The following is a 13926-nucleotide window of genomic DNA, read 5'->3' on the forward strand; positions in this document are numbered from 1 at the left end:
TTTTCCTAGGCTAACAGTAAGTGGTAAAATACTCAGTCCCCATTGGCAGGGAATCTTAGCTCTCAGTCAGCCCAAAGATCACAAGGTGAAACAGCCCATACCCTAGAGTGAATTGGCTGTAAGCCATGATGTCCCATAGGCTAGAAGTATCAAATACACTTTCAGAATAGACTATTTTCAACTTACAGTGGGTTTACTGCTGAATGTAGCCCCATTATAAGTTGAGTGATGCCCATATTGAGTGATGATTTCAAAATCTAACATCTTCACTGGACATATTACTTAGTAGACCTTCCTTAGGTGACAATGATGAGCAAGAAGAAGAAACATGCAAAACTAAGCTCTTTTCTCACAGCCTTACATTTGTCACTTCATGGACTAGCTAGGAAACTGAGAGAAAACAGACTTGCCCCCTTTCCTGAGTCTCTGCATCTCCCCAAGGCCTGAATACTGTGTACAATTTTCCAGACCCCTAAACTCATAAAATATAGAATGAATTTCACTCTGTCCTTAGGCCTTTGATGACATGTAACAGACTAAAGATGTAAATATTCAGAGACACAAAATATCCACATGGTATTGATAGGCACAGTCCAGAAATATTTCTTAGCTCTTTGATGAGATGCATGTAGTCATAAATCTCTGTGGAAAAAATAGAACCAGTATAGTCAAGTATAACCTTTATGAAAGTCTGTGGATAAAAGTACCAGTTGATATTCAAGGATGTCTAACCAAACACATTAGTCTAATATAAAAATTTAGTTGAGGGGCTGGGGATATAGCCTAGTGGCAAGAGTGCCTGCCTCGGATACACGAGGCCCTAGGTTCGATTCCCCAGCACCACATATACAGAAAACGGCCAGAAGCGGCGCTGTGGCTCAAGTGGCAGAGTGCTAGCCTTGAGCGGGAAGAAGCCAGGGACAGTGCTCAGGCCCTGAGACCAAGGCCCAGGACTGGCAAAAAAAAAAAAAAAAAAAAATTTAGTTGAGCCATCTTATTCAGTAAAACTGGAATGTCCTCCTAGATCAAGGAGTGAGGAATGCAACATCTTAAAAGACCTGGATGCTTAGGGACTAATTTCTTTTCAGGGGAGTTGGGGAAAGACAAGGAATATTTGAATAGGGTATTGAGAACTCTCTCCATGAGTGGACCGCTGCCTTCCAAGGAGTTTCCTTACAGTCTAGTTGATTGATACATTAATTTCTATTGTAGCACCCAGAGAGTGGCAAGAATATCAACTCTGCCTATGAACACAGCCTTCAGAATTGATTGGCAGATTGGACATAGAGGTTAGGTTTGGGTTAGTGTGGAGTTAGGGTTATAAACAAGAATTGTAATTAAAGTTAATGTATAATGCTCCAGCTAATGTGTAATGCACCAGTATACTAAGGAGAAGGGTATTTGTAGCTATGATTAACTAAGGGGCTCACTTGCCTGTCGCTGTTCCTTGCTCCACAGGACCACTAGTACTACTTCTGTGCTGGCCTCTGGGGTTCTCCTCAACAATGCCAAAACTTAGGAGTTGGACAGTCATGGAATACAAGGGTTCCACACTTTCCAGAGCAACAGACCAAGAGGAAGCCATCAATACTAGCCCTGTATTGCAAGTATTACCATGAAGTCCAAATTGAATAAAAATAGAGCCAAGTGAAACCGTAGTTGGAGTTGTAGAACTGATGAAGTTACAGCAATGGGTTGTTTTTTTTTTTTTCTTGCCAGTCCTGGGGCTTGAGCTCAGGGCCTGAACGCTGTCGGTGTCTTCCTTTTGCTCAAGGCTAGCAGTCTACCACTTCAGCCACTGCACCACTTCTGGCTTTTTCTGTTTATGTGGTGCAAAGGAATGGAACCCAGGGTTTCATGCATGCTAGGCAAGCACTCTACCACTAAGCCACATTCCCAGCCCAATTACAGCAACTTTTAATCAAAGTTCAAGAACCATTGATATCATTTGAAGAAATTCTTTAGCATATTTGACCATTGGTTCCTGTGATAATTCTTTCCATTTTACTAAAAATTGTGAAATGAGAGTTTTCCTGTTGCAATTATTCTTCGAAAATAGTGAGTAATAAATGCTAATTCTGCTCTGTTCTGATGAAAGGAACTAACTTTAAAAAAAAAAACTGCTGGGATTTCATTATTCATTGTAGATGCTGGGGTTGGGAGAAGGAGCAAAATTTTCTTTTCCAAAGGGAAGAATTTCAACTCTGAAAACTCTGATTTGGGGGACATAATTTCCCAAGTGGCTATGAAATATTCATTTTTCACTATGAGGATAAACTATAGTGTTGCTATTACTTTGAAACATGAGTGGGAAAGTATCTGTAGCATTATCTTGCAATGCTTCAGAATGAAGTACTATGTTAATTTTAGGGACTCTAGACAAAAATTGCAAATTTGTAAGCTAGATTCAACAAACCACTGTATATTCCCTGGTTGCCAGTACAGTTGAAGATTTTTTTGTTACATTTTCTACTGCTTCTCTGTAGGTTTCTCAGTCTCTGCATGTGAAGCTGAGGCCTCCGGTGTGTTTTCTTTCTCCCCAAACTTTCTAGCGTTTTGAACAACACACCTTTCTTTCTTTCTTTCTTTCTTTCTTTCTTTCTTTCTTTCTTCCTTCTTCTTCTCCTTTTTTTTTTTTTTTTTGCCAGTCCTGGGGCTTGAACTCAGGGCCTGAGCAGGGGACACCTGGCTTTGTTTTGCTCAAGACTAGCACTCTGCCAACTTCAGCCACAGCTCCACTTCTGGCCTTTTCTATGTTTGTGGTACTGAGGAATGGAACCTAGGGCTTCGTATATATGAGGCAAGTACTCTTGCCACTAGGCCATATTCCCAACCCCACATCTTTCTTCTATTAGACAATGATTGTAAATTTGCCAATAAGGAATAATGAATAGTGCCACAAATGAAAGTTGAGCATTATTTTTCAATTCCTTCACTTCCTCAAAGTATCTCCATTTCAGTCCTAAGTATGGGTGACAGTAAACACATACAGCCCCTGGGGCCTCCTCTTTTGCCTCTAGTGCACTTCCACACATAACTTCTCCCAAGCTGACTAAGCATCATAATGGTGCCATACCCTAAAGCCTTCTGTTAGGGTCTTGAACAGAACCAGTCCTTTCTCACTATCAGGAGTGAGGACAATAGAAAAATTAATAGACAAAACAGTAAGTATAGCTATTTTCCTCTACAGAAAATAGGCAAGATCTTTGAGAGAAACTACTGTGTTTGCATAGGTAATCAAGGACGCTTGCCCAAGAAAGGATTTCAACCAAGACTAGAGGAAGACAAGTTTCTGTATTAGTTTCTTCAGCTGCTGTAACAAAGTACCACAAGTGGCTTACAGACCAGAACGTTACTGCTGCAGTTATAGAGATGAAGGTGTCTAAGAGTTTGATCAATTTTGAAAGCTGTGCTTCCTGCCTCCCCACTGCCAATGGTTTGGCAGTAGTCCTGGCATTCTCTGGCGTGTAAACAGATCACCTTGGTTTCATTTTGAGGTTCCTAGAGTATTGTCCATGAATGTGTGTGAATATCTATATTTCCCCTGGTTTTAAGAACACGTCGTGTATTGGTCAGCTTGGATTAGGAGTCCAACCTACACCAGTACAATGTCATCATAACTGATGGCATCTACAAGGACCATTTTTTTTTTCAAATCAGGTCACTTTCTGGAGGTGAGGGCATTAATATAAAGATCAGATGAGGGAAAGCAGACTCAGCTGTGAGAGTACCAGTTGTAGATAACAAGCAGAGGGAAGAGTTGGGGCAGTTGATATAAGGAGCAGAGTCTGGCCTATCAGAGAACTGACAAAAAGTGTGACTTCTGAATCACGTGTGAGGATGAGAAGAATATAAATCACAGTGGGCAGGTGGGCAGAAGTGAGGAGTTTGGAGTTTATTCTGCCAGCAATGGGAAGATTTTGAAGGATTCCAAACAGAACCCACCTGTGGCTCTCAGCAGTCCTGTTATACCCTTCCAGGGAAATGCAAAGATTTACCTTGCTGGTCTCGTAGCATTTCAACAGTTCTCTTCCATTACAGAACAAATTGACTGAGAAGCAGTATTGTTTTATTATTTTTGTATTCTGTTTTTGAATTTCTAGGTCAAAATGTTTATTTCCCCCCCTTAAATTTCTCTCTCAATTTCACTTCTACGGATAAATAATTGATTTCAGTAGTGTGTTCGTATACTCCTTCTACCAAAAAAAAAAAACACCCAAAAACCACTTTTTATTTAAAAAGAGGGAGGAGGAAGAAGAAGAAGAAGATTCACTCAAATGTGGGTTTTGGCACACACAATTTTCGCCAGACTATTTTGAGTAAATAAAGATTTTCAGAGATTATGTTGATGTAGACTGAGCTTCATTCCAAAATTGAAATTATTTCAAATGTATTTCACTTTTTTTTCTGGTTCTGGGGCTTGAACTCAGGGCCTGAGCACTGTCCCTGGCTTCTTTTTGCTCAAGGTTAGCACTTCACCCCTTGAGCCACAGTGCCACTTCTGGCTTTTTCTATATATGTGGTGCTGAGGAATCGAACCCAGGCCAGCACTCTACCACTAGGCCATAATCCCAGCCCTGCCCTTTTTTATAATTCCTATGGTTGGCTGGGAATATGTCTTAGTTGTAGAGTGCTTGCCTTGCATATGTGAAGTCCAGGGTTCAATTCCTCAGCACCACATAAATAGAAAAAGCCAGAAGCACTGTGGCTCAACTGGTAGTGTGTTAGCCTGAAGCAAAAACAAGCCAGGGACAGTGCTCAGGCCCAGAGTTCAAGCCTCAGGACTGGTAAAATAAATAAATAAATAAATTCCTATGGTTTCCACAAAACTAATTTTTGGTGGTAAAGCAATCAGTTTAAGTAAAAAAAAAAAAAAAAGATGCCTTTCTGGATTGTTTCATAGTTTGAAAGTATTGGGGCTGGGGATATAACCTAGTGGCAAGAGCGCCTGCCTCGGATACACAAGGCCCTAGGTTCAATTCCCCAGCACCACATATACAGAAAACGGCCAGAAGCGGCGCTGTGGCTCAAGTGGCAGAGTGCTAGCCTTGAGCAAAAAGAAGCCAGGGACAGTGCTCAGGCCCTGAGTCCAAGGCCCAGGACTGGCCAAAAAAAAAAAAAAAAAAAAAAAGTATTAAACACTCTGTCTTTTCATGCTTTTTCATCTTCAATTTATAGATCCTGGCTTTGGATGGATAATAAAAGCTGGTGCCAGTGGGCTTATACCTGTAATCCTAGCTACTTAGGAGGCTGAGGATCCAGGTTCCTGGCCAACCTGGGCAGAAAAGTTCACTAGACTCAGTCTCCAAAATAAGGAGCAAAAAGCATGGCTAGAAACATGGCTCAAGTAGTAGACCACTAGCCTAGGAAGCTTGAAGCTTTTGAGTCCATATCTTAATATGCCCCACATACCCACCAGAAAAAAGAACAGTCAAAACAGCTGGATGTGTTGGCACATGCCTACAATCTCTCTGGAAAGGTAAGGTCTTCGTATGAAAGTTTGAGGCCAGCCTGAGCTACATATTAAGTTCAATACTACCCTGGTTTACTGTTGTGAAACCTTGATGGAAGGAAAGATAAGATGGAGGAAGGGAAGAAGGAAAGAAGGAAGGGAAGAGCTGCTTCTAATACTGACTACTAGTCATAGGTTAGGTTCAGATAATCAGAAATAAGAAAGAAAACAGAGCCAGCCATGCTTGAAATACCGTAAGACTGAAAGAGAGAAGGAAATATGTGGACCAAGCAATACAAGGCTGTAAGCATTGCCATACTTGAAGTGCTAGCCTTGAGCAAAAAGAAGCCAGGGACAGTGCTCAGGCCCTGAGTTCAGACCCCAGAACCAGAAAAAAAAAGTGAAATACATTTGAAATAATTTCAATTTTGGAATGAAGCTCAGTCTACAACTCTGAATATACTTGAGTATATTCACACTGGGTGAACCAGGCTGACACAGCCAGATCAAGAATACCAGCTTTGTTAGCCCACCATCCATGGAGTTATACTCAAATTCTCTCCATGTTTCTTTGGATTTACTTCTTATTTATTGAGAGCTTTTGTCTTTTCAGTGATGAGGAACCTGTAGAACTATGGCCATGTGTCTCACAGTCTATTCAGTTGATGTCATGCTTTCATAAGTTCTGACAAACTTTTATTTATCCCGATTGAAAAATTATCTTGCAACAACACTTATTTTTCATCATAATTTCATTGGTTGATTTTTTTGGCTTATTATTTACTTAAGTGTGATCATGGGAAATAGCTACATTATACATTGAGGGCACAAGGAAAGTAAATGAAAATAAACTTTCTATGTGCAATGAACAACACAAAGATGGTCATATGTGAAACCAAAGAGAATATATCAATATATTCTGATATCAATATATCAGTTTTCCTTAAATGATGAGATTATGGGTTGTATTTTTCCTGTTGAAAAATTATCATTTTTGAAAATTGGTTTATCTTTATAAAAATTTAGATAATCTTTACAGGTGACTTCAGGAATGTTTTTCCTTTAATTCTTAGGACTTTTTGTATACAGTCCTTGTAATTTTTAGTTAATATTTTTCATAGAATTTTTAAAGCACCAAATTTCATATCTAACATATCTTGAACTATAGTTTAATTTTTCATTCAAGTTATGTAGAAGAAAATTTTCCTACTAGTCCAAACCTTTTATCAAAATAGTCATTTTTCAAGAAGATTTGCTTTTATTCTAAATATTGACTCTCAAAATAGTCAATAAATGACATAAAGGAACATACCTCCCAGACCAAGAGGACACTACTCAAATAGCAGAGCACATGCCTGCAAAGTACAAGGACTCAAGTTCAAACCCCAGTACTGCCAAAGAAAAAAGAAAGAAACCCTTTGTGGGATTCAATGCTCCCCAAATAGGAAAATATCTTATAAATTGTGTTTAAAGTTAAACATCATGTTTTACCTATGCTATTTGAGAAAGATTAAGAATTTCAAGAAATCTATAACAACTGAAGAATCTTCTCAATGTAAATTTCATTTCACTTATATGCAAATTTCAATTAATGGATTCATAGCTGTGAAATCCAAATTCTTAGATGCCAAACATGAATGAAGACTCCAAGAAAAATATCAGCTTTTTTTAAATTTAATTTTATTTTTTTTTGCCAGTCCTGGGGCTTGAACTCAGGGCCTGAGCACTGTCCCTGGCTTCTTTTTGTTCAAGGCTAGCTCTCTGCCAACTTGAGCCACAGCGCCGCTTCTGGCCTTTTCTATATATGTAGTGCTGAGGAATTGAACCCAGGGCTTCAGGTATACGAGGCAAGCACTCTTGCCACTAGGCCAAATTCCCAACCCAAAATATCAGCTTTTATGGTAAGATTTTTCTTTCTTTCTGGTACTCTCATATTCACTCAGCACGTTGTCTATTTGGCTTACTCAAATTTCCATAACTAGATTAGCAGAAGGCAAAGAAGCAGAGTATCTCATTTAAGAGAATTGAGGAAAGGAATGAAGATGAACATTTCCTGAAGTCTAAAATGTTAGGAAGTATATTTGTACCTGCAGGAGTCCCGCTTCCACTCTAAAGCCCCTCGGCCTTGTATTAAGTTGTTCTCCTCTATGCCCTTTAAGGGCCAACATGGCTTCCTTCTGGTTGGCCGATGTCCTCACAGGAAGGAAAAAAGGAAGCTGCTATGGATCTACTCTGCTGTGTGTATTTTGAGAATAGAATGCTGTGTACGTTTCTCCTTAACTTGACATTTAAATGCACAACCCCAGTTTAGAAACTTTGGAAAAAGTAGGTGCTTCGGTTTCCTCAGTACCTCTTCTGAACATTTCTCATAGGTATATATTACATCAACATGACACATGTGTCACTTGAGCACAGAGTTGAACAATTACAGATGGTGCTCTGGTTTGCATATGCTTTGCCCTCAAAGGTTCATGTGTTGATAGCCCGGCCCCCAGATTAAAGATTCTGGCCCAGGATCTAAGTGGATGGATCCAGTAGAAAGTGTACCACCTTCAAAAAGACTGGTGGGATGCTCTTAAGACCCTGGGTAGTTCTTAACACAGTAGGTTGTCATGGAAAAAAAAAATCTGTTCTCTGAATCCTAACTTCCTGTGTTACCAGGTGATCTTATTTTTGCATGAGTTTCTACCCATGCCATCTTGTGATGCAGTCACAAGGTCCTCACCAGAGCTGACAAGATGCTGGTGCCGTGCTCTTGAATATCTAGTATGTGAGCTAACAAACCTTATTTCTTTCTAACACACCCAGTGCCAGGTACCCTGTTATCACAACAAAAAGCAGACTAATACATATAATGAACAATGAAGCCCAGCAAGGACTTAACCAATGGAAAGGCTAAGAAGGCTTCCAGTAAGTACTGGGATTTGAGCTCTATCTTAAAGAATAGCTTAAAAGCAAACAGTAGAGTAATTAAAAATGTTTATATGTGTATCCTCAGTTACTAATATCTAGCCTTTAAAGACCTTGACAGAAATTTTAAAGCTTTTAAACATCTGCTCAACCCAGAGAGAGCACCAATTTGATCCTATTGTCCCCAGATAGTTATATTTTAAAACCAAAAGGATTTTCCTGAATTATATATTCAAGATATTGGCAAAGATGGAAATTTTTCTCAATTAAAATTGGGCATGGGAGGGAGAATCATAGAACAACATGTGGAAGAAATGTACATATTTAGTAAGATCTCTAAGGCAGCTTCTCAGCCTCTGATACTACAGATGGAAAACTGACATTTCAACTGACTCCAGAGGAATGAAAAGGAAAAGGTGAAATCACCAGATGAATGCCTGCAGACATGAATTTCTGGCACTCATAGGCACCCATTAGTGGACAGAGCTGTTAACAATGATGGTAGACCTATTCATGGTCACATGCAAGAGACATGGAAGAACAGCCTCAAGGTGTTCCTTAACTCAGCATTTCACTCACAAGTTACTTTAATTAGGTGATGTCTATTCCATAATACCAAACATCTGGTGGAAATTAAAATGTCTTATATCCAGATGCTTAGCTTATGATCATGCAGGCAGAACACCTACCTGTGCATGAAAATAGTCTTTTACTCAGATGGTGAGAGGATGCATTATAACCTAGCTCCAGCTCTTTCTCGGAGCCCCACGAGTGGCCCCCATCAGGGCTTTGCAGTCAAGGCCTGTGTCTGCCAATGTGAGCACAGAGGACCGCTGTGACTCCTGGACTGCCATCTGTGTGGGGCAGGTGTCTTCTTGGGCTATTTGTATGTGTAAACCTGAAGTAGAAAATAAAACACACACACACACACACACACACACACACACACACACACACCCCAGAGTGTGTTTCAAAGCAAAGTAAATCCAGCGCTCTTTAATTAGAAAAAAAATTTGCTATTTCATGTGGCTCAAGAAAATGTGGAAGCTGCTTGTGTAAGTCAGTTCCAGTCTAAATTCTTGAGAACAAGTAAGATGTGCATCCCTTAGCATTTTCAGGTTGACACAAAATTAGCCATCATATGTACATATGTGTGTGTCCATGTTACACATATGTATGTATATATGACAGGATAGAGCGAGGGGCAGATATTCAGTCACAAACAAAACTTAAACATATGTCTAATTCTTTCTGTTGACTTTGTCTGACACATTTTGTTAGAATAGCCCATTTCCCTGAGACTGGTGAGAGATTTGAATCAAACTAAGGATTTTCAGCTTTTACCATCTAAGTAAAGAAAAAAAGGGACTGAGAATATGGCCTAGTGGCAAGAGTGCTTGCCTCCTACACATGAAGCTCTCGGTTCGATTCCTCAGCACCACATATATGGAAAACGGCCAGAAGGGGCGCTGTGGCTCAGGTGGCAGAGTGCTAACCTTGAGCGGGAAGAAGCCAGGGACAGTACTCAGGCCCTGAGTCCAAGGCCCAGGACTGGCAAAAAAAAAAAGCATGGAAACTAGTCTCTGAATAGAAAGTATGATCCAAGTACTCTGTTGGATGCTTCAACACTTTATCTCACAGATGCGTTGTTCCCTTGAGGTTGGGAGATTTAATTCCTAATTTAGGATTTTGTCCTCTTTACCCAATCTGCAGGAACAGAGGTCCCTTACTGGCACTTCTGCTCCCACTTTTGTTTCCCAACAAAAATACTCAGAGCACTTTTGTTCTCAGAAGTACTAAAATGTTATTGAAATATACCATGCCACTTTTCACTCAAGCTCTTTATATATTTTCTGTAGCAATCTTAGGATAAAATTCCCATTCCCTTCAATGGTTTACAAACCCCTCTGCACAGGATGTAGCTCAGGCTTACCTGCCTGATTTCACACTGGACTGTAGGAATATTCTTTTCCCTGCCCAGTATACTTCAGAATAAGGATCAGCCCACAGTAGCCAACTGCCTATTTTTATCCAGCCCTTGAACCAAAAATGCTTTTTATATTTTTTAATGGATAGGAGAAAAAATCAAAAGAAGAACAGTACATTGTGACACTTGAAAATTATGTGCAATTCAAATTTCAGACCATAAATAAAGTTGTAGTGCAAACCAGACATGCTTATTCATTTATGTATGGTCCAGGATTGCTTTGGCACTAAAAAACAGAAGAGTGGTTGTGACCCAGTCTGGATGGCTCAGGAACTTTAAATATTTATCAGTTGGCTCTTTACAAAAGAAGTTTGCCAATCCTTGCTATGAGCACACACTGGCCTCCTTTTTGCCCCTAAAACTCAACCCTCCTAAGACTTTTCATTTCCTAGTCTCTTCCTGAAATGTTCTTCCTCAGCTTTTTTGCATGGCTGGTTCATCTTTATAGGGTAACACTTAATTTGCACAAACCAACTGAAGGTTACAAACTATTAGACTATCTCTTACCAAGTGCTAGTAAGAGAGCCCTGGATGGAGAAATTTGGTTTAGGATTTCTTCCTTCAGTGGTAGTAGTAAGGAAGTGAGAAGTTTTTTGTGGGCATGATTGGCTCTGACTTCCATTGTCATAGTGGTACCATATGCAACCAGTATGAATGGATGTTCTCCCTCTTGCACCCAGGAGAGTAGGAAGCTGGAGGAAGAGGCTGTGTGGATTCCCTACCCCAAACTCTGGGAACCAGAGATGTCACTGAAACTCTCCCTGTGTCATCTCTCTATCTCCAGTCCATCAAGGCCAACAAGGTAATAAGCACAGAGCCTTGATTTCTCAGTGTAACCAAGGACATGGGACCTTCAACAGAGGCTGGAGGCTTCTGCTCATCATCTCGCACTGGTTGATCCAAGAAGTTGTAAAACCCTCTAGACAAGTGTTAGGTCATTGAATCTGTGGTACAGCCAACATACAGATATCAGAAGACCTCTCACTACATCAGTGTAGGACCATATCAAGTCATTCACTCAATCTAAACCTGTTTGCTTATCTGTAAAACATGTAGTACCTTGTCGTCCTAGAGATGAGAGTCAAATGATAAAATACTTGTCAAGCTGCTTTTAAAATTAAGTGTTAAAGGTATACACAATATTTTACTTCGTGGCAGAAACACAAAATCCTACTTAAGGAATATCCTGTGGTATTTCCCACAATGTTGTAAGTGTCTTAAGTTGACACATCCTTAAAGATATTACTTTGTTCTTAAAGATATAGGTAAAGTTAAGCATGGTAGTGCAGGCCTGTAATCACAATCAGGAACTGAGACAAGGGGATTGAAAGTGTGAGGTTTAAGGCTAGTTTAAGGCTAGCCTGAATTCCCTAGCAAAATGTTGTCTCTGTGTATACACACATGCATGAGGTTTTTGAGGGATGTTTCTAGAATCAAAGTGCATTCTGTAAGATTCAGGGGGCCATCAGAGATGACAAGACAGACTGAAAGAAGCAAATCACAGAAATTAATGATCAAGGCCTCCTAGGTAAGATAACTCTTACAGTCTGTGACCATTTTAATTTAGAAAGCATATATTTCCCAAAGCAATTGGTGGAATGGGGCTCACTATAGGAAGTGCTTTAGTGTTGTTACTGAGGACAATGGATACCAAGGGAGCATTGTAAGAGAGGCTATGAGAAAACTTTTGATCTTGAACTTCGAAGAGAAAACACAGGGTTAGAGAGAAGGCTGGGCTAAGGACAGGTGTTAGGAGAATTTTAGGCCAATGCAAGTGTTCCATGTGCCTGGCCTTCAAGCCAAGAAACATGAGTCCTGATCACACTAGCTATGTGAAGTTGATCTCTAAGAGCCTGTTTCCTCCTCTGTAAAATTAAGACTGTGTGTGTTTGAGCGCGCACACACGTGCACATGCGCATGTGCAGATGTACATATATACATGCCTACGTGTTTGTTTGTTTGTTTGTTTGTTTGCCAGTCCTGGGCCTTAGACTCAGGGCCTGAGCACTGTCCCTGGCTTCTCTTTGCTCAAGACTAGCACTCTGCCACTTGAGCCACAGCGCCACTTCTGGCCATTTTCTATATATGTGGTGCTGGGGAATTGAACCCAGGGCTTCATGTATACGAGGCAAGCACTCTTGCCACTAGGCCATATTCCAAGCCCCGCTTATGTGTTTTTGAGGAGTAAACACAATGCCTGGAAAGTGACTGGCCCTATATCCTGCCTGTACTGTCCTAACTGCCATGTCAGTTATGGTTGAGATATGTTCTTTATTACGACAACATTTCCTCAGTACACTGCGAAGGCTCCAGTATTGAATCATAGCTGGGATGACAAGCTGATAGATCCTGCCAGGTACCAGGAGATGACTCATGACAAGAATACTACAGGAATAGAGAAGGTCTCTGCTTGCTCAGGTGCCCAGGAAACAAGAAACATTCACTTGGCTGAAGAATGGAAGTGATTTTGGGATATGAGAGAATTGATATAAGGCCAGAGCCAGGGGACTGTTCATAAAGGGACTCTACAGTGACCAACTATGGTCATAAAGGAGAGCCAGCGTCCAAGTATCAGGTGGATTTGCTTTAATGATCAAACTTTAACTGCCACAGATTTGAGAAGCAGAATAAGAATTGCAGTAATAAAATAATAGAAGTAGTGTAGTAATAAAACCCTAAAATGTGTGGCACTGGCTTTGGTACCCAGCAGTAGATAAAGGAAGAGCCTCCTTGAGAATTCTACCAGTGAAGATTTAACTAAAAGAGGCCACCAACCAAAAAAAAAAAAAAAAGACAGCATGTAAAGATAGGATTGTTGCAAGATATGTGAAGCTAAGATGGTGGGGAATCTACTACAGAACTAGTTGACTGTAGTTGACAGGCCAATGTCCCTTATCAGTCACCCATAACGTGCTCACTTCTGCCCACACATTTCCATGTGACACCTTGCTCGGTCTGTCAGTGGCTTCCATGGCTGTGCTCATTTCCTCATCTGCAAAGAACAAGGACACAGTAGAGATTAGGCCATGTGGGAGACCACTCACACTGGCCAGCAGATATATGTGACCAAGTAAACTCCAAGATCCTAGCAATCCAGAAGGTTCCATTGGAAGGGATGAACGTGCAAATCCATCTTACAAATGCTAACCCTCTTAGCCACTCACTAACCTCATTGTCTCAGTAACTCCTGAACACCTTACATGTTGGAGGTTTGAGTTGGGGAGACCAGCCAGGGTTCTGATGAGATACAGGGTACCCCTCATCAGATTCCAGTTAGGGCTTCCTTTCCCCTATTTTATATCTTACCTTCAATTCCTGACTGCTGGCAGCAGACACAGATGACATACCCCTCAGTATTTCAATAGGATCAGCCAATGCATAAAACAAGGTAATTGAGTGCTATCAATAAATAACATATAGAGCTGTGTGAAACATGAATACTGGATGTTTTTCAGGGTTTGTTGTAACTTTTCAATACAAATCAACTTCGTGAATTTCCAAGAAGAAAATACAGACGGGAGCAGTTTACAGACTTGACGTTTCTGTAAGGAATGCTAGGGGCTGAAAAATTCATATG

At 40.4% G+C, this 13926-nt stretch overlaps 1 long non-coding RNA gene across 1 annotated transcript; it reads right to left on the minus strand.

The window, feature by feature from the left end:
- Positions 1-2923: 2923 nt before the first annotated feature.
- Positions 2924-12346, minus strand: LOC125339579. The gene is made up of 3 exons (XR_007208564.1): positions 12297-12346; positions 6305-6307; positions 2924-3304 (listed from the first exon to the last, which is right to left on the minus strand). It is a non-coding gene; the product is annotated as an uncharacterized LOC125339579 (long non-coding RNA).
- Positions 12347-13926: the final 1580 nt, after the last annotated feature.

Source organism: Perognathus longimembris, chromosome 21 (genome assembly GCF_023159225.1).
Source record: "Perognathus longimembris pacificus isolate PPM17 chromosome 21, ASM2315922v1, whole genome shotgun sequence".
In the NCBI taxonomy this organism is placed as follows: domain Eukaryota; kingdom Metazoa; phylum Chordata; class Mammalia; order Rodentia; family Heteromyidae; genus Perognathus; species Perognathus longimembris.